The 21,780-nt window shown below is 32.9% G+C and overlaps 1 pseudogene; it reads right to left on the bottom strand.

Moving 5' to 3' along the window:
- Positions 1-17,982: 17,982 nt before the first annotated feature.
- LOC112637098 lies at positions 17,983-19,717 on the bottom strand (annotated as a pseudogene).
- Between the last annotated feature and the right edge of the window lie 2,063 nt (positions 19,718-21,780).

Consider the following 21,780-nt stretch of genomic DNA (forward strand, 5'->3'; position numbering starts at 1 on the left):
AATCTCGTATAATATGTAAAATATTTACATTAAATAATACATCGTTATATTTGTTTCAAATAGCGCTACACCTTTTATTATATTAAAATATCTACATTATTATAAAAAAATTATACATATCTCTCCGTTCTTTAATACAGATAAATTTTGTAATCAACCACTATGCTCACAATAAAGTTCAGTTAAAGCCATTTAATTTCATATATATTTGTTATGGTCTATCTCTTTTAGTTTAAAAGATAAAAGGGGGTGGCCACTTCTAGGAGGTACACCCTGTATATATATATAATATATAGAAATTTGAAATAATCAGAACTCACACACAAATCGGGATTGTGACAGTTCTTGAACACTAAGATTTCAGAGCACGTATAAAAAAATACGTTTACTTGACAGTACAAGGCGACAAGATTATCTGATAAAAATAAATGCCGCGAAACAAATGAACGGTGTAAAACAAATTAAACGGCATGAAACAAATGAACAAATGCCGAGTGTGCCTCAGTGTCTGTCCATCAAAGCACGGCGACAGATCGAACATAATGTCTCGTAAGTAAATCAATATTTATACAAACATATTTAGAAATTTTATATTATAATTTTTTATCTTAATAATTTTATAGAAAACATCAATGAAGAAATGAATGCACTGGTGCTGCAGGATGCACCTAATGTGCAGCAGCTGCTGCAACAAATAATGCGGCAGCAACAGATTTTTGGTCAGCAGCTGCAAATATGCATGCAGCAGCAGCAGCAGCAGCAGCAGCAGCAGCAGCATCAACAGCATCAACAGCAGCAGCAGCAGCAGCAGCCGCCGTCGCCGCCGTCACCGCCGCCGCCGCAACCGCAGCCGCAGGAACAGAAGGAGCAACAGCAACGAGCAAAATGATACATCATTTTTTATATTAAATATATATATATATATATATATATATATAATATATATATATATATATATATATATACATATATATATACATATATATATATATACAGGGTGACCCATTTTAACTTAGGCAGCCAAATAACTCGAAAAATAAGCACACTACGAAAAAATGGTTAGAATCAAAATTTCGTCATTTCGAGGGGGACGTACAATGACGTTAAAATCAGCCCCCCCACCCCTCCCCCTGGGCGGTGAGGGGGGGCAAGTTTGAAATCTTAAATGGAACCCCCTATTTTTCATTGCATATTCTTGTAGCTTATCTCGAGAGCTTTCCAAAACACTATAATTAAGTACCTTTTTATTAAGTACTTTTTGAGTTATAAGGCTTGAAATAATTTCTTAATTTTACATAAACCATAAAATATCTAGTAAACCATTCATTTTTCGATTATCTTACCTTCATACTTTTATGTATAAAATAATGAGAGGAATCAATTGGTGTAAAGAAAACATACAGTTGTTTTTAAGAAAAAATATGGAATTGTTAATTGCAAATTACATATTTTTTCTTAGAAACAACTATGTGTTTTCTTTACACCAATTGATTCCTCTCATTATTTTATACATAAAAGTATGAAGGTAAGATAATCAAAAAATGAATGGTTTACTAGATATTTTATGGTTTATGTAAAATTAAGAAATTATTTCAAGCCTTATAACTCAAAAAGTACTTAATAAAAAGGTACTTAATTATAGTGTTTTGGAAAGCTCTCGAGATAAGCTACAAGAATATGTAATGAAAAATAGGGGGTTCCATTTAAGATTTCAAACTTGCCCCCCCTCACCGCCCAGGGGGAGGGGTGGGGGGCTGATTTTAACGTCATTGTACGTCCCCCTCGAAATGACGAAATTTTGATTCTAACCATTTTTTCGTAGTGTGCTTATTTTTCGAGTTATTTGGCTGCCTAAGTTAAAATGGGTCACCCTGTATATATATATATATATATATATATATATATATATATATACAGTGTGCTAAAAAAGTATCGCATATGCTCAGTGCCATCCGATAGAGAATGAGAATTTAAGAAAAAATGTCTAATACTATTTTTCGATCCCATGAATAATTTCGCCGCATTGATTATTGTAAGTCAGTTAATCAGCACGGAGCTACAAGAGGAAGCCAGGGCGAAGCGCGCTAAGTCTGCGGCACGACGGCTACCGCGCTCATATCATGCTCTCGTATCGAGCGGAGGGAAAGTGCTTGCGATCTATTTATTTTACTCACTTCTTTTTTACGTACTTTTAATATTCAAATCGTGCAAGTTTTTTAAGCGCGATCAGACATTATAAAAGTAAATTGACGTTACTAATAACTCGACTATCTCGCTGTAGCCACATTTTATTTGAAATTATTTTGTTACTTTTATCAAAAAGAAGGTGAATAAAATAAATAAATAGATCGCAAATACTTTCTCTCCGCTCGGTACGAGAGCATGGTATAAGCGCGGTAGTCGTCGCGCCACAGACTTCGCACGCTTCGCCCCTGGCTTCCTCTTGTAGCTCCGCGCTGATTAATTGATTACAATAATTAATTGCGGCGAAATTATTCATGGGATCAAAAAATACTATTAGACATTTTTTCTTAAATTCTCCTTCTCTATCGGATGGCACTAAGCGTATGCGATACTTTTTTAACACCCTGTATATATATATATATATATATTGCGACGCCGTTGCCCACCTCGAGAACGCCGATCCCGAGGGGTAGCGTGCAAGTTTTGGCCGATACGGTATTTAACGGTATCAGGTTTTAAGCGGTATCTCCAAATTACGGTAGCGTGCGGTAACTTATAATGCGGTAACTTATTTCCTGAAATTAAGAAGGTAATTGAGCGCCAGGCGCGGTATTTTCGCGCCACGATAACGATACGGAAACGGCAAGATCCGGTAATCCAGAGCTCAGTATGTGGCAGAGGGGCAGGGTTCTTTGCGAATTTTATACAGAGAGAGAACGCTAGATAATGTGTGGGAGAGAGAAATAATCGACACTGAGTTAATCTTACTTACAATTACTTAGAGTATATTAAACAGTTATAATACAGAAGAAATAATGTAACAAAGTCAAGATTAATATGATATATAACATTCGGTATATAAAAAAAACAAACTAGGAACGAACAGATAAATCTCGGAATATAAACAATCGAAGATCCAAGTTTGAAAGACAAAGGACTTGAGACTTATAACGAATGACGCGAAGGTCATGGACCGTGATAACGGAAACGATCTATTCAAAATGTGTAACTATAATACAACGATGAAAGCGGTAACAAGGTGATTTATAATATCTCACAAATCGCGATAAGTTCAAATAATAATTTACAGCGAAGTAATCTTTAATATGCGAGTTATAATACTCAGTCAAATTTCAGAACACGGTCGGAGTCGTGAGACCCGCCACGAGATTTCAATATAAATCGAACGGTATTTCTTACAATGATCAGCGGTAATTAGCGGTAATCGACTACAGGGTAAAACTCGCGATCGGCGTACAATTTCGGAACACAGTTAGAGGCACGAGCTTCACGCGAATCTCGATATTAATCGAACGAAACTTGGTATAAAATTTGACGGTAAATTATGATACAAATATTCGAAAGTAACGAATAATGAATAGAATATAATAATTGAGTATACTTTTTGTATCGATTCAACGGCACACGTCTCTCTCCCAAAAATTTCGATATAAATCGAATTGGATTTTATACAATAATTCGTAATGACGAGCGACAATACATTCAATATTTATTAGAGGCTATTTGCCACGATAATCTCGAGGATATTAATGCTCGATTCAACGGTCTTATCGGTCTTATCTTTTATCCTTGGTAACAACACGGACTCAAAGCGATATAATTTTTAAATGAATGATAACGGTAAGATGTTTCGGCGGAGATTTCGCGTAGAATGATATTCTTGCGAAGCAGTTTTCCTCGTTTACGGTAACCCGTGCTCGCGAAGAAATTTTCCGCGTAAATCCCGCTTTTCGGTACGCGATACGGAACGGTCAAAATTTGCCACGTCATGCTAGGACTTAAATTTCGGCACGGAACGTAACGGTAACAATAAAAGCGATACAGAAACGAAACGGTATGATGCGGTACGGTACGGGACGATACAAATTTTACGATACGGCACGAGACTGTCAGCACGAACCCCCCGAGAGGGACAAATCCGACACCCGGGGACAGCTGGCGTCCGGTAATTAACGGTAAAAGTATACAGACTCAACGCGATAATTCGCACGGATATGACCGTCGCCAGGCGACGGTATTCCGAAGAGCGGTGACGCCAGCTGACTCGGGATGAACAAAATCGAGATGCTGACTGTGCGGCGGCTTACAATTTTTCGGCGTAGCGGCTTCCTCTGAGGGTCGTCTCCTCGGGGTTCGTTGGCGATGTGCACTTGCTCGAGGCTTACCAGACAGTGTCGATAGCGGAATGGGTCCGCGAGGCCCTCGATTCCCGCGCCGATTTCCGCGCATCTTGCTGATTTTCTTGGAAACGGAGGTCGTTTCTCCGCCCCCTTCAAGACTAGAGTTGTTGACAGTCGATTGCTCTTCCACAGGGGCCCAGAGCGAGGATCGGTAGCTTAACGGTAGCGACTCCTCCGTCCCTCTTCGGATTCGGCAGGCTGGTCAAGCCGTAACCTTGTCCATTTTAGGAGACTTCTTTCCTCCCAGTCTGCAGCCTGGGGATGATTGATCATAAATTCGCTGTCGTGATTGCTCTGAAAAATGCCGAGATTTATACAGTTTCGGTATATGATTAGCGGCGGCGCGGGATCTTGGTACCTGACCTTTTGCTTCCTGTGGTAACCCTGAGTCCCTCCTCTCTGTGGTGCCTTCGGTATCTTCCTCTTCACTCGGTATCTTACGGGATCTTCAGGTACACATATAGAGATAACGCACGCTCGCACAGTCGCCGCACTCTACGCACGCAACTCAAATCGATGCTGGAAAATTAATCTTAATTATCGGTCCCCCTCAGGCGCGAGGGACAACCCCGCGCTCGCGTTTTTCCCATCGGCGGACGTGCCGTGACGGAGCTCAAACGCGTTACGTCACAATATATATATACATATATACATATATACATATATACCTGGGTATATATATATACAGGGTGAGGCATTTATAGTGACGCGGGCGTATTTCTCGGAAACAAAGCGAGATATTAAAAAATGTTTCAGACGAAAGTTGTAGGGTTCCAAGGGGGACATAACACCGTGACCTTGGATTATTCTCGGAATGCGATTTTGAGGGTCATTTCGATGTCTACTTGATTTTTTTAAATGGGAGGGTGTACTTTTTCTTCCGGAAATGAAAAGAGCGTTCAATTTTGAGTCTAAAAGTACTAATACACTTATGACCTAAAATTGATAGTTGATGAGATATTTCAAAAATAAGACAACAGATATCCGTTCTCTACATTACCTGGGATCAACGACATAAACAACAATGAAAACAATCTGATGTTTTCATTTGTTTGATACATTTTCGAAAACGTTTTTCAAAAGAATCGAGGTAGAGTTTGTTTTTGTTTGGTTTGCGTCCGTGAGTTTGTTTTTGTTTGGTTTGCGTCGTGGTTGTTGCGAGGCAACAAAGCGTTGACAACGGAGGAGAGTTTGAAAGAAGAAGATCAGATCAGATTGTGAGATTCGGAATAGAAATTTTCACATTCAATTATTACTTTATTGATGATTACTTTAAAATCATGGATATCCGATATTCGGTTGCTGAAAAGATCGATATGATTTACATTTATGGTGAAGCACAGAAGAACGCTAGAATAGCATGCAACTTATACGCGGAACGATATCCTGAAAGAAGGCATCCATCCGCTAGCAGTTTTCAACGACTTGTGAGGTTGTTTTCAGAAACGGGGAGTGTTGCAATGAAAAAAAAACATCGAATGAGAACTGTTACTGGAGAAAATTCGGAAATCGCTGTATTAGCTGTCGTGGCCGATAATCCACAAGTAAGTTCCCGTCAAATTGAACGTGATTTGAGAATCTCTCAAAGAAGTGTTCTTCGAATACTGAAGCGCCACAAATTCCATCCATATCACATTTGTTTGCACCAAGAGCTTCATGGAGATGATTTTAGAAATCGTGTCGAATTTTGTCAATGGGCTCTACTGCAAATACAAGACAACAACTTTTTTAACATATTATTTTCTGATGAATCGACGTTTACTAATCATGGTCAAGTTAATCGACACAATATACATTACTGGGCATTAGAAAATCCAAGATGGTTACGGGAAGTAGAGCATCAACGGCAATGGAGTGTGAATGTTTGGTGTGGTATTCACCGAAATCGAATAATTGGACCGTACTTTATTGAAGGTGCGCTCAATGGACCGAAGTACAGAAACTTTTTAGACCAAGAACTACCAAAATTGCTAGAAGACATTCCTATCGCAGAACGGTTGAATATGTGGTATCAACACGATGGTTGTCCATCTCATTATGCAGCTACAGCTCGACAAATATTAGACAAATATTATCCTGATCGATGGATAGGACGTAGAGGACCTGTTAATTGGCCTGCCCGCTCTCCGGATCTCACTTCTCCAGACTTTTTCTTATGGGGATTCATAAAAGATAAGGTTTATCAAGAAGCATCGACTACACCTGAGAATATGCGTCAACGGATTATCAATGCCTGTGCGAGTATCGATGAAGATACTTTAATAAAAGTTCAGCATTCTTTTGAAAACCGTTTTCGAAAATGTATCGAAGTTAATAGTCATCATTTCGAACATTTACTGGAATAAAAATATTTAAGTTTTGAATAATAAGCCTACGTTTGCTTACATCAGATTGTTTTCATTGTTGTTTATGTCGTTGATCCCAGGTAATGTAGAGAACGGATATCTGTTGTCTTATTTTTGAAATATCTCATCAACTATCAATTTTAGGTCATAAGTGTATTAGTACTTTTAGACTCAAAATTGAACGCTCTTTTCATTTCCGGAAGAAAAAGTACACCCTCCCATTTAAAAAAATCAAGTAGACATCGAAATGACCCTCAAAATCGCATTCCGAGAATAATCCAAGGTCACGGTGTTATGTCCCCCTTGGAACCCTACAACTTTCGTCTGAAACATTTTTTAATATCTCGCTTTGTTTCCGAGAAATACGCCCGCGTCACTATAAATGCCTCACCCTGTATATATATATATATATATATATATATATATATATATATATATATATATACAGGGTCTACCAAAAGTGTGGAAACCCCTAAATATCTCGGAAAATATACGTTTTACAGAAAAGTGTTTCCAACAAAAGTTGTAGGGTTTAAGAAGATCTATATACTGATTCTATCAGTTTGACCTTGGATGGCGTCGTCAAGGTCAGGTCAAGGTCACATTGACTTTTTTAAATGACACCCCCTACATTTGATTGCATATTCTTATAGCTTAATTCAAGAGCTTTCCAAAACACTATAATAATGTTCATTTTTATTAAGTACTTTGCGAGTTATGAGGGTTGAAATAATTTCTTAATTTTACATAAACCATAAAATATCTAGTAAACCATTCATTTTTCGATTATCTTACCTTCATACTTTTATGTACAAAATAATGAAAGGAATCAATTGGTGTAAAGAAAACATACAGTTGTTTTTAAGAAAAAATATGGAATTGTTAATTGCAAATTACATATTTTTTCTTAGAAACAACTATGTGTTTTCTTTACACCAATTGATTCCTCTCATTAATTTGTACATAAAAGTATGAAGGTAAGATAATCGAAAAATGAATGGTTTACTAGATATTTTATGGTTTATGTAAAATTAAGAAATTATTTCAACCCTCATAACTCGCAAAGTACTTAATAAAAATGAACATTATTATAGTGTTTTGGAAAGCTCTTGAATTAAGCTATAAGAATATGCAATCAAATGTAGGGGGTGTCATTTAAAAAAGTCAATGTGACCTTGACCTGACCTTGACGACGCCATCCAAGGTCAAACTGATAGAATCAGTATATAGATCTTCTTAAACCCTACAACTTTTGTTGGAAACACTTTTCTGTAAAACGTATATTTTCCGAGATATTTAGGGGTTTCCACACTTTTGGTAGACCCTGTATATATATATACAGGGTCTACCAAAAGTGTGGAAACCCCTAAATATCTCGGAAAATATACGTTTTACAGAAAAGTGTTTCCAACAAAAGTTGTAGGGTTTAAGAAGATCTATATACTGATTCTATCAGTTTGACCTTGGATGGCGTCGTCAAGGTCAGGTCAAGGTCACATTGACTTTTTTAAATGACACCCCCTACATTTGATTGCATATTCTTATAGCTTAATTCAAGAGCTTTCCAAAACACTATAATAATGTTCATTTTTATTAAGTACTTTGCGAGTTATGAGGGTTGAATGATAGAGTAGCGCCGGTATTAACATTATCCAAGGTGTACTACATGGAGGTTACTCGCTCGGATTTGCATCTGTTGTGTGTGTGATCCAGCTAACTAAGGCAAGATCGATTCCTCAACATATCCTCATATTTCGCTGAAGTCAAATTGCCAAAAAATTGCTCCATAAAACGTGTATGAAACGTCTCGTTAGTTCCTTCATTTACCGCTATGTGACGCACTACATGCAGTCTAACTCGCATTTAAAATTCAACTAAGAATGTATAAAGCTATCAAAGAACGAGCACCTTCTAACTTCAGCTTTGAGCAAGCAGAAATTAATTGTTATCGTCCAAATACAACGTACGATTAATTAAAATTAAACGTTTTAAAAATGGCTGGCGACTTGTCGGAACGTGAAAGAATCACTATCCTCATGATGCGTGGATGGGGTGATAACGAAAGATCGTTCTCTGATGTCGTTCGATTATTTAATGACACGTATCCGAACCGTCGAATTAATAAGTCCACTGTGTTAAAAACAATAGAACGTTTTAGACAAACTGGTAGCGTAAGAAATCGCTCTAAGTCAGGAAGACCATTGTCTGCAACCAACGAAGAAAAACAACTTGATGTTCTGCAGACATTTATTGAAGATCCCAATTCTAGTGTTCAGAGAGTCGCTCAAACTCACGATATTGCTCCCATGTCGGTTTGGAGAATTTTAAAGAAGAACAAGTTCCATCCATATAAATTGCAATACGTTCAAGAATTGCAAAACGGAGATGAGGAGCGTCGTATACATTTCTGTGAAAGAATGATGGCACTAATAGATGTCCGGCCCATCTTCCCTTATCAAATTGTTTTCACAGACGAGGCAACTTTTACCTTAACGGGAGAAGTTAATAATCAAAATTTTCGTTTCTGGTCAGATGAGAATCCGAATTGGGTGCGGGAAACTCACACACAACATCCACAAAAAATAAATGTATGGTGCGGAATAATAGATGGCTATTTAATAGGGCCGTTTTTTTTTGAAGAATATTTGAACGCTCAAAGGTATGAGAGATTACTTGTTGATCAAATAATTCCAGCCATACAGAATACTTTTCCAAATAATTTCCAAGAAATATGGTTTCAGCATGATGGAGCTCCTGCTCATTTTGGTGCAGGACCACGTCGTATTTTAAATGAGACTTTTCCGCTACGGTGGATAGGAAGAAGGAACGGAAATGAGGGAGGAGAGGATTGGCCACCTCGGTTACCAGATCTAACTCCTCTTGATTATTATCTATGGAGATATCTGAAGAGTAAGGTTTACAGAACAAAACCTAAAACCATTCACGAATTGATACAGCGAATAAGGGATGAAATGGCTTTGATACCTTTTGAAACGAATCGTAAAGTCATTTCTACATTCTACCAAAGATTAGCATATTGTCAGGAAGTAAATGGCAGCCACTTTCAGCATTTAACACTTTAACACATTGAAACACATTTGCAATCGTTTGGTGCAACCTAACCTGATCTCTGTATACACGCACCGCACGCACGCACACGCACACATTTCGAACAATTATTATGATAAATGAGCATCCACAAATTTATTTACTGTTTACTATGTCGATTGCTTTCCAGGTCTTTAAATGCTCGATTGTAATTTGGTTGGGTCTTTGCTTTTGCTGACTGGATCCACGACCGATCTTGCCTTAGTTAGCTGGATCACACACACAACAGATGCAAATCCGAGCGAGTAACCTCCATGTAGTACACCTTGGATAATGTTAATACCGGCGCTACTCTATCATTCAACCCTCATAACTCGCAAAGTACTTAATAAAAATGAACATTATTATAGTGTTTTGGAAAGCTCTTGAATTAAGCTATAAGAATATGCAATCAAATGTAGGGGGTGTCATTTAAAAAAGTCAATGTGACCTTGACCTGACCTTGACGACGCCATCCAAGGTCAAACTGATAGAATCAGTATATAGATCTTCTTAAACCCTACAACTTTTGTTGGAAACACTTTTCTGTAAAACGTATATTTTCCGAGATATTTAGGGGTTTCCACACTTTTGGTAGACCCTGTATATACAGGGTGTCCCATTGACACATCGAAATATCTCGTAAAGTCTAAAAGATACGAAAAAATGTTTCAGACGAAAGTTGTATGGTTTCAAGGGGGACATAAGATGGTGTCATTAGTTTGATCTTGAAGAGCCACCTGAAGGTCACATGAAGGTCAGCTCCAACTTTTTAAATGGGACACCCTATATGCTTTTGCATATTCTTGTAGCTCATCTAAAGAGCTTTCCAAACACTATAATTAAGTTAGTTTTCATTAAGTACTTTCCGAGTTATGAGACTTGAAATCATTCCTTAATTTTAATAAATCATAAAATATCTTGTAAAATATTCATTTTTCGATTATCTTACCTTAATACTTTTGTGCACAAAATAATGAGAGGAATCAATTGGTGTAAAGAAAAAACATAATTGTTTTAAAAAAAAATATGTAATTTGCAATTAATAATTCCATATTTTTTCTTAAAAACAACTGTGTTTTCTTTACACCAATTGATTCCTCTCATTATTTTGTACATAAAAGTATTAATGTAAGATAATCGAAAAATGAATATTTTACTAGGTATTTTACGGTTTATGTAAAATTAAGAAATGATTTCAAGCCTCATAACTCGAAAAGTATTTAATGAAAACTAACTTAATTATAGTGTTTTAGAAAGCTCTCGAGATGAGCTACAAGAATATGCAAAGGCATATAGAGTCTCCCATTTAAAAAGTTGGAGGTAACCTTCACGTGACCTTCAGGTGGCTCTTCAAGATCAAGCTAATGACACCATCTTATGTCTCCCTTGAAACCATACAACTTTTGTCTGAAACATTTTTTCGTATCTTTTAGACTTTACGAGATATTTCGATGTGTCAAGTTAAATGGGACACCCTATATATAATTATACCTATATATATATATATATATATATATATATATATATATATATATATATATATATTATAATTTGTTTTATTTTTCAGAAAATAAAATTAAAAAAAGAGGTGGCAGGAAGGCTCGTGCCTGCTGGTATACCCAGCGCGGCAAGGGCATGTCTGGCGGTCAAGGAGGCGACCGAGGCCGAGGAGGTGGCTGGGCCCGAAGAGGCGCCGGGATCCGAGGAGGCGGCTGGGCCCGAGGAGACCGAGGAGGCGGCTGGGCCCGAGGAGACCGAGGAGGCGGTTGGGGCCGAGAAACCGTCATAAAAAATTATTATTATTATTGATGTAATATTATCAATAAATAATAAAAAATAATTAATAATTTATAGAATATTTATTTATCCAATATTTTATTCCTTTTATCCTTTATTCCTAGATATTTTTTTCTCCTTCTTCTATATATGAATACAATGGTATAATAGGGTTCTAGGCGAAGATCCACATAAAAAAATCTAACACGCCATTGGTGATACCCCGTGGGTGGTGTGGAAAATCTCCATACTCATTGAATTTTTTTATTTTATTATTTTAAATGTATATTTATAGAGAAAACAAGTTAAATTACTATACTAAATAGTTTTATAATATATTTTTGTAATATAATTAGTACATATTTATATTTGTACATATATTTGTATAATATATTTGTAATGTATATATATATATATATATACAGGGTCTACCAAAAGTGTGGAAACCCCTAAATATCTCGGAAAATATACGTTTTACAGAAAAGTGTTTCCAACAAAAGTTGTAAGGTTTAAGAAGATCTATATACTGATTCTATCAGTTTGACCTTGGATGGCGTCGTCAAGGTCAGGTCAAGGTCACATTGACTTTTTTAAATGACACCCCCTACATTTGATTGCATATTCTTATAGCTTAATTCAAGAGCTTTCCAAAACACTATAATAATGTTCATTTTTATTAAGTACTTTGCGAGTTATGAGGGTTGAAATAATTTCTTAATTTTACATAAACCATAAAATATCTAGTAAACCATTCATTTTTCGATTATCTTACCTTTATACTTTTATGTACAAAATAATGAAAGGAATCAATTGGTGTAAAGAAAACATACAGTTGTTTTTAAGAAAAAATATGGAATTGTTAATTGCAAATTACATATTTTTTCTTAGAAACAACTATGTGTTTTCTTTACACCAATTGATTCCTCTCATTAATTTGTACATAAAAGTATGAAGGTAAGATAATCGAAAAATGAATGGTTTACTAGATATTTTATGGTTTATGTAAAATTAAGAAATTATTTCAACCCTCATAACTCGCAAAGTACTTAATAAAAATGAACATTATTATAGTGTTTTGGAAAGCTCTTGAATTAAGCTATAAGAATATGCAATCAAATGTAGGGGGTGTCATTTAAAAAAGTCAATGTGACCTTGACCTGACCTTGACGACGCCATCCAAGGTCAAACTGATAGAATCAGTATATAGATCTTCTTAAACCTTACAACTTTTGTTGGAAACACTTTTCTGTAAAACGTATATTTTCCGAGATATTTAGGGGTTTCCACACTTTTGGTAGACCCTGTATATATATATATATATATACATATCATTATGTACAATAGCAAGTTTACATGTAAACATTTCCTACAAGTAAATTTTTTTTCGTTATATGCCGTTATTATATCAAACATCCTATGTACATATTCGAAAAACAGAATAAAATCAGAGCTGTAGTAATTATTATTTCTCGTTTATGCGCCAATAATATCTATTACGCGCATGACCTAGCAGATCGCGCGCATCGCGTACTACTATACATACATTGTTCGTGATAATAACGCGAGAAAACGTGTTACTCGTTGCGACGTGTCTACAGAGTATACGTGTAGTGAAGTGTTGTAATAGTATTTTTTGTTAGTGTTTTTACCTTTAGACGAAGTGACAGTGATGGGAAAGAAGTATAATGAGAAATGTTTGCCTCTCACTCGCCGCAGAGTTTCATTCAAGAAAGGATGGATAAAAAGGTTAGTTAACAAAATTTTATATACTATACAGAGCTTGAGTTCGGCAAAGCAAATCTGGAACTTCTTTTGACATATTCTGTCTTTTATTTATTGCAAAAAGAAAAATAGAGTAAAGTAAGAGAGCATTGCAACGTCTCAGATTTGCTTTGTCGATTGCAGGCAGATTATCTCAACGAATTCCAAGCTTTGAGTGCGTAAAGATTAAAATCAAATAATGTATTAATAATTTTTGCAAATGTGCTCATTTTTGTTTTATTTATAATTTTGCTATATTGGTATATTCATTGTAAAATAGGTACATATTTTGAGAATTTTGATTTACTGTACAAAATTTTATATTTTGTAATATTTATTTCTATGATACTTATTTCTATGATACTTTTCGATAAATTTTATTACTGTTAAACATTTTTTGTTTAGATTATTATGAAATAAATATATAATAAAGAAAAAAGTTTCCTAAAATAAAATTATAAAATTATAAATAAACTATCCTGCTTACTTTTATTTGCTTATATTTACATCTCTCTTGTTCTATTACGAATTATATTTCAGTTATTACTCTTCAAAAATCTACATATGAATTCATTACACCTGTGACAATATATCGCGTACATATTGAATATACTAGTCTTTTTGTGATTTTTTACAACACAAAGAAAAAATGAGTAAATCTGTAAATTATTTTTTTCTTAGCTATTCGATCTTCTTTACACACCCAAAGTTCTGATATTTCACGCTGTATAAAATTTGTGTTAATTTTTGTGTTCTTTTTTATAAAAATTTGATATATAATAACATTTAATTATATAAATAATTTATTATATTTATATAATATTTATTATATTTATTATATTTATTATTTAAAATGTTAAAATCACAAAAATTTTTTAAATTAATTTCATAAATTAAATAAAATTATTATAAATTATTATAATTATAAATGAAATTTAAATTGTTTTTTAAATTAATTACATGTTTTTAAATTTTTTTATTCCTCATATATATATATATATATATATATATATGATTGTTTTATAATTATTATATTAAAAAAAATTTTTATTGTAATATATTTTACAGAGTTTTCCACAAATTCGGAAATATTCCGAAAATAAAACCTTTTACAAAAAAATGTTTTAAATAAAAGTTATTTGGTTCGAAGGGGACTATAAAATGGGGTCGTTCGTTTAATTAATTGTCATATCTTTATTTATTAAAATGGAACAACCAATTCACTGCATTGTCTTATAGTTCACTTTTAGAGCTTTTGAAAACACGATCATGAAATAAAAATTTTTTGAGTTATAAGACTAGTTATAAGGCTTCTACCATTTAGATCTGTTATATAAAATATTTTTTATATATAGGGTGTCCCGTTTTAATCCTTCGATAATTGAAGATCGCATAAAGTCACCTTTAATTTTTTAAATAAAACCCATTATCTTTCATGACATATTTTTATAGAATTCATATTTTTCTTTGATAACTGTGTGTTTTTTTACACTAGTTGATTTGTGTAATTATTCTGTGCATAAAAGTATTAGGGTAAGATTATCGGAAAATTAATTTTTTTATGAGATATTTTGTATCTTATGTCAAAATACTAAAACTACCCATCCAGTCGAATATCTCGAAAATCAAGCCCGAGAGAGAAAAATGTTTTAGACAAAAGTTGTCTGGTTAGTAACGCATTACGTAGCAATATTAATATGACCTTGAAAGTGTTGTCAAGGTATTGTAAAAATTGTATTTAAATTTTGTGGAAAGCTACTTTTTATTGCATATTCTTGTAGCTTATCTAGATAGTTTTCAACACACTATAATAAAATATTTTTTCATTGTATTTTTCGAATTATAAGACTTCAAAGTTTCAGTATTTTGACATAAGATACAAAATATCTCACAAAAAAATTAATTTTCCGATAATCTTACCCTAGTACTTTTATGCACAGAATAATTACACAAATCAATTGGTGTAAAAAACACACAGTTATCAAAGAAAGATATAAATTCTATAAAAATATGTAATGAAAAATAGTGGGTTTTATTTAAAAAATTAGATGACTTTATGCGATCTTCAAGCAATTATCCAAAAATAAACCAATAGTACTATCATATATTCTCCTTCAATCATATAACTTTTCTCAGAAAAAATTTTTTTATTTTTTTCATATTTTTTTTTATTTATCTGAGGCAATTAAAATAAAACACTTTGAATAATATTAAAATATAAAGTTTTATACATTATACATAATTTTATATATTTGAATTAATTGAAAACAGAATGATTTATGCATTTCATTTATGATAGAGTGACGAGATTATTAATAAAAAAGGATATTTATATCAAAATAAATAAAATTAACAACATTGAACATTGATGTGTAATATATAATCAGAAATGCATAAATCTTTCTTGTATTTTTTCAGCTATCTTAAAAACATAAAATCTCTGAAAATAATTTATATTAAAAAATTGTTTTATTTATATATAACAAAATTATAGAGTATTAGCGTAGTAGTGTAGTAATATAAATATAGAGTAGTGTAGTAATATAAATATAGAGTAGTGTAGTAATATAAGTATAGAATAGTAGTGTAGTAGTGTAGTAATATAAATTGTAGTTTTACTATTGCAGTAATTAGTACCAGAGGCGATCTATTCGTGTGCTGGTTATATAAAATCCAGAGGCGGTCTATTCGTGTGCTGGTAACTTTTTTATTCCAGAAACGGTGTGCATGTGCGTTCTGGTTATTGAAAAAATTTTATCCAGAGGCGATGTATTCGTGTGCTGGTTATAAAAAATCCAGAGGCGATCTATTCGTGTGCTGGTTATAACAAATCCAGAAGCGATCTATTCGTGTGCTGGTAACTTTTTTTATTCCAGAAACGGTGTGCATGTGCGTTCTGGTCATTGAAAAAATTTTATCCAGAGGCGATGTATTCGTGTGCTGGTTATAAAAAATCCAGAGGCGATCTATTCGTGTGCTGGTAACTTTAAAAAATATAACACTACATGCGATTTGCATGTGCACTAATTAGTATTTATATTGTCAAAATATTATCTATTTTATCAATAATAAATTATTTTAATTATTATTTATCTAAGTAATTTATTTTTTAATAGTACAAGTGAATAAAGATTTAAACAAACGACTGTACTTTTTCAGAGATTTTATATTTTCAAGAATATTTTAATATTTTTATAAAAATATTTTACAAAAGACTAATCTATTAATTTTTCTTTGCAGGCAAAAGTTATTAGTGGATCAGAAGAGAGAGCAAGACATAAAAAACTTGTTGTCGGAGATGTGCCAAATTGTTAGCAATGAATTTATCGATTTTGAGAAATCCGTTGTATTTCCCAATACGATGAATTCAAAAGCTTTTGAAACAGAACCGAACTATAATACAGGTATGTATAATGTCGAACAAGATGTTCGATTTTTAAAAAATAGCGAATTAATTGACTCGAGAAGCATTGAAGATGTTAGCAATGAATCCGTCAACTTAAAAAAGTCGGTAGAGTCATTTCCCGATATGACTGATTCAAATATCTCAACAATGCAATGTCACGAGTCAAATACAAATATGTATGTCGAACAAGATATTCGATGTTTTAAAAATAATGACGAATCAATTGACGAATCAATTGACTTGAGAAATGTTGAGGCTATTAGCGATAAAGCCATCAATTTTGAAAAATCGGTACAACTATTTACCGATATGAGGGAATCGAAAATGCTATATCAGGAATCAAATACAGGTATGTCCCCACACAGCACATGTAAATTCCGAGAATGTTCTGAGAATATCACAAAAGTATATTGCGTATGTTCTAGGAACATTCGAAATACATACTGCGATATACTGAGTATGTACTAAGAATGCTACTATGTCCGATTTTTCCTACTTCTCAGTACATACTGAAAATATCTTTTAGTATATAATAAGTATATCTATAGAATGTCTTGAGTATGACATTGGTATATACATAATATGTACTTATAATGTACTAATAATATACTCAAGATATTCTATAGATTAACTTATATTTTATATATAAATATAAATGATATATGTTACCGTAAACACCCCATATCCGTTTTTTCATACTTACTAGTAAAAATATGCAAATTTTGACTACTAATAATAAGTATACAGAAAAACAGATTTTGAATGTTTACAGTACATATATATAATCCATTTATATTTATATACTATATATATAAATGGATTATAGGTGTAAAATATTGACATTTTGTTCACATATAAAATCTTTTTATTCAAATTTCTTAAATGCTTAAGAACAACTCATACTGCAACAGTATGAGTACGTGAAGATACGTGAAGAACAACAATCTGCAACAGTATGAACCTCATAACCATTTTGTCTCAAGTCAATAGCTGTATTTTCTACGCAGACATGTGTTTCGACGCCTATGAGTATAATGGAGTCTGGTTTTTTTCCAAATATGTTATAATATTGCACATATATACATATTAATAAAAGAAAACTTATTAGAACAAAATTGTGCATAATTTGAAAAATGAATAAATCTAAAAAAAACCTACTTAAATTTGAAAAATGAATAAATCTAAAAGAATATCTACTTAAAATAAAAAGGATGGATAATCATCATTATAAACGTTATCAACAATAACTCAAAACAAATTATAAATTATAAAGATTCAAGAAAAGACAAGAAAAACTCAACGAAGTACTAGTTTAATCCTTTTCACTATTCAATGTTTGTCTCTGCATACGCTCTTTGGCATGAGCCAACCATATTTTATTGGAGCTGAAATCTGTTCATCTGTAGCATTAATGTGCAATTTTCTTACTGCACCTGAAAAAGTTTTTAAAATTGTTTGTGAATTATTGATAAATAAAATTTCTTTAATTTTTTTTTATTTTTAAGTTATAAAAATTGAAAAAAAATTTCGACTTGATTTCTACAATATATCTATACAGATGAGCGTTTAAACCTATTAATATATAATAAAACAATTGAAACATTTCTAAGTAATTTAATAAATAAATAAGTTATAAATATTTGTAAATATATTTTTTTGATTTGTGCAGAAATTATACAGCATCTAATAATAAAATAGAAAAATTGTTTTTAATTTTACTTACTCATAATAACTTTGCATATGTGCAATTTGGAAAAATTTTCTTCTTTTTTGCTCCGTACCAACTATAATTTACGGCCAGTTCATTTGCAAAAATTATTTTCATAAGACGTATACAAGAAGTCCTCAGATCCTGGCATGTAACATGGACTAATTGTTTAACCTAAAATTGTTACAAAGAATGGAATTATTAAATATATAGATATTATAAGAAACTTTTATATAATAAATTATCTATTCACATGTAAAAATACTGTAAATATATATCAATTTAATTATTCTAAAAATTATATAATATTTTAATAAAAAGTCTACGAAACTTATTAAAACATCTTTAAAAGACATGATATAATTTAAAAAATAATATATAAAATTGCTAATGAGAGCAAAAGTTATAAATGTAAAAAAAATTTAATAATATTCAGATATTTATTAAATGATAAATGTTTCAGCCCATTTCCGACCATTCTCTTTATAAAATAATTTAAATTAAAAAATTAAACAAAAATATATAATTATCAAACGACATACTTTTATACCAGCATGCACCGAGATTTTTACTATATACTATTTTCTAACATATGTAAATAATCGTGTTACTTTCTTTAATGCTAATTAATTGTAAAATTAACGCTTGTGTTCTGACTTCATATTCAATATAATTATATATTTTTTTATTTCTAGATTAAATATTGTTTTTGAGAGTGGCCCAAAAACATTTATCATTAAACAAATACCTGAATATTAATTATTCTTTTTATTATTTAACATCCATTAACAATTGTGTGACTCTCATTAGTCGTTTTATATTATTTTTGAATTTATTAGATTTTTCTTATTTTTGTATATAATTTCATATTGTAACGTTAAAATACACAAGACAATTAACTTACCATTTCATTTCGATATAATGAATCATTATTTAATTTGTTTTCCATTGATTGTAAATCAGTTTCAGTTTTTAACGGTAAATCTTGATAGATATCTATTGTTTCTTTTTCTTTGGCTTCAAAAGTGTCGATTGAAATTTTCTTTAGAATAAGTTTTTGACATCTTTCTATAGAGTTTAGTTTTAATTCTAAACTTATAAGTTTCTGGATGACAAATGTTCGTACGGTTAGATCTATAAAAAATACTCAAAACATTTTGATTATATTTATAAATTATATTCTAACACAGCATGTATTTTTCAAAAAAATGTAAGAATAGAGGAACAGGACGTTCTCTAAACCCATTTTTCAATATATGTACTATTAAAGATATATGTACAGATAAAATATTAAATATAAAAAAGTAAAATACATATGTGTGATGTAAGATGTATAAAAATAAAATATAAATCTAATAATATATTAAAAAATATAAAAATGGTGTTAGAAAAATGTTAGGAAAAATAGTTCAAAGAATAAATGTGTGGGTGTGTATATACTATATAATTCTGAACTCATAATCAGTAATTGAAATAGAAATAAGAATTATACATATACACTAAAATATATTTATATATATATATATATATATATATATATATATATTATATATACCGGGTGAGTTTCTTAACCTGAGACTGCAAAAATATCTGAAAAACTAAGGCTTCGTATCAAAAAATGTTCCTACAAAAGTTGTATGGCTGCAAAGGGGCCATAAGATAGTACAATGATTTTACCTTAAATTAGTCAGTTGAAGGTCATGTGAAGGTTCCGTCAATTTCTTAAATAGAAACTACCTATTTTTCATTGCATATTCTTGTGCTTATCTCAAGAGCTTTCCAAACCTATAATAAGTATTTTTTCATTATAGGGTTTTGGAAAGCTCTTGAGATAAGCTACAAGATTGCAATGAAAAATAGGTGGTTCTATTTAAAGAAATTGACGGTGACCTTCACCACCTCAACTGACTATCAAGATCCAAATCATTGTCACTATCTTATGGCCCCCTTACAGCCATTACAACTTTTGTAGAAACAATTTTTTTGATAGAAGCTCTTAGTTTTTCAGATATTTTGCAGTCTCAAGTTAAAAAACTACCCGGTATATAATCGTAACTAAAATAAATGAAATTATGTGCATATACTTGCTTATTAATCAAGAATTTGATGATGATGCCTTGTTTTCAATTGAATTGGCATGTTTGCATTAACTTCATCGACTTCATCAACAATTGTTCGCGGATCATCAGCACATTTCCATTGCAATGCAGAGCTAAAAAATACGTCGTTATATATCCAGCATAAGTTTTGAAATTGAAAAAATACTAAAAAAATATTATTTTTTAAAAATATTATATTTTTAAAATATATAAAAAAATTATCATAACAAAAGTAAATGAAATTGTGCATGTACCTTGCTTATGAATTGATAAATTTGCGATGTTTTAATTTTCTAGATTGAATTGGAAATTGTTCGGGATCGCGCTTTTCGATTCGCGAATTTTGTAAGCCGGGTAAGCGCGATTGAACTTTGCGGCAGGGGTATCGCAAGCTCTCTCAGTGCGTGAATCGGTAAGAAATACTTGATAGGAATGAAATGATCTGCAGTGCGACTTAATGTGTTACAGTAAGACCGGTGAGCGAATTACTGTCCGTTTATTGTTAAAGTCACAAAAATGATACACGTTTTGCTGGTCTCAAGACGCGATGTAGGGTGAGAGCGCACCACTACGCGGATCGCGTGAGAGCGAGCGAGACAGCTATCGATCAGCTGTTAGCGAGATCGAGCGAGACGGCGCTATATCGGCCGTTCGCTTGAGAGCGAGCGAGACGGCGCTCTATCGCCGTTCGCGTGAGAGCGAGCGAGACGGCGCTCTATCAGCCGTCGCGTGAGAGCCGAGCGAACGGCGCTATCGGCCGTTCGCGTGAGCGCGAGTGAGACGGCGTTATAATCGGCCGTTCGCGTGAGAGCGAGCGAGACGGCGCTATATCGCCGTTCGCGTGGAGTGAGCGAGACGGCGTTATGCCGCTCGATAAGCGTGAGCAGACCGCACTATACACGTCAGTCGCTGGTCCGATATAGATAGATGAATATTGCTATCTGCGAATACGCGAACCGCACTGTTCACGACTTGACACAATGCGAGAGAGACGGCGTTATGCCGCTCGTACTAGAAGTTCGAGCGAGACCGCACTATACACGTCGGTTCGCCACGAATGCGAGAGAGACGGCGTTATGCCGCTCTTACTAGAGTTCGAGCGAGACCGCACTATACACGTCGGTTCGCCACGAATGCGAGAGAGACGGCGTTATGCCTTCGTTACTAGAGTTCGAGCGAGACCGCACTATACACGTCGGTTCGCCACGAA

The sequence above is a fragment of the Camponotus floridanus genome, unplaced genomic scaffold (genome assembly GCF_003227725.1).
Source record: "Camponotus floridanus strain SB8 unplaced genomic scaffold, Cflo_v7.5 scaffold130, whole genome shotgun sequence".
Classification (NCBI taxonomy): domain Eukaryota; kingdom Metazoa; phylum Arthropoda; class Insecta; order Hymenoptera; family Formicidae; genus Camponotus; species Camponotus floridanus.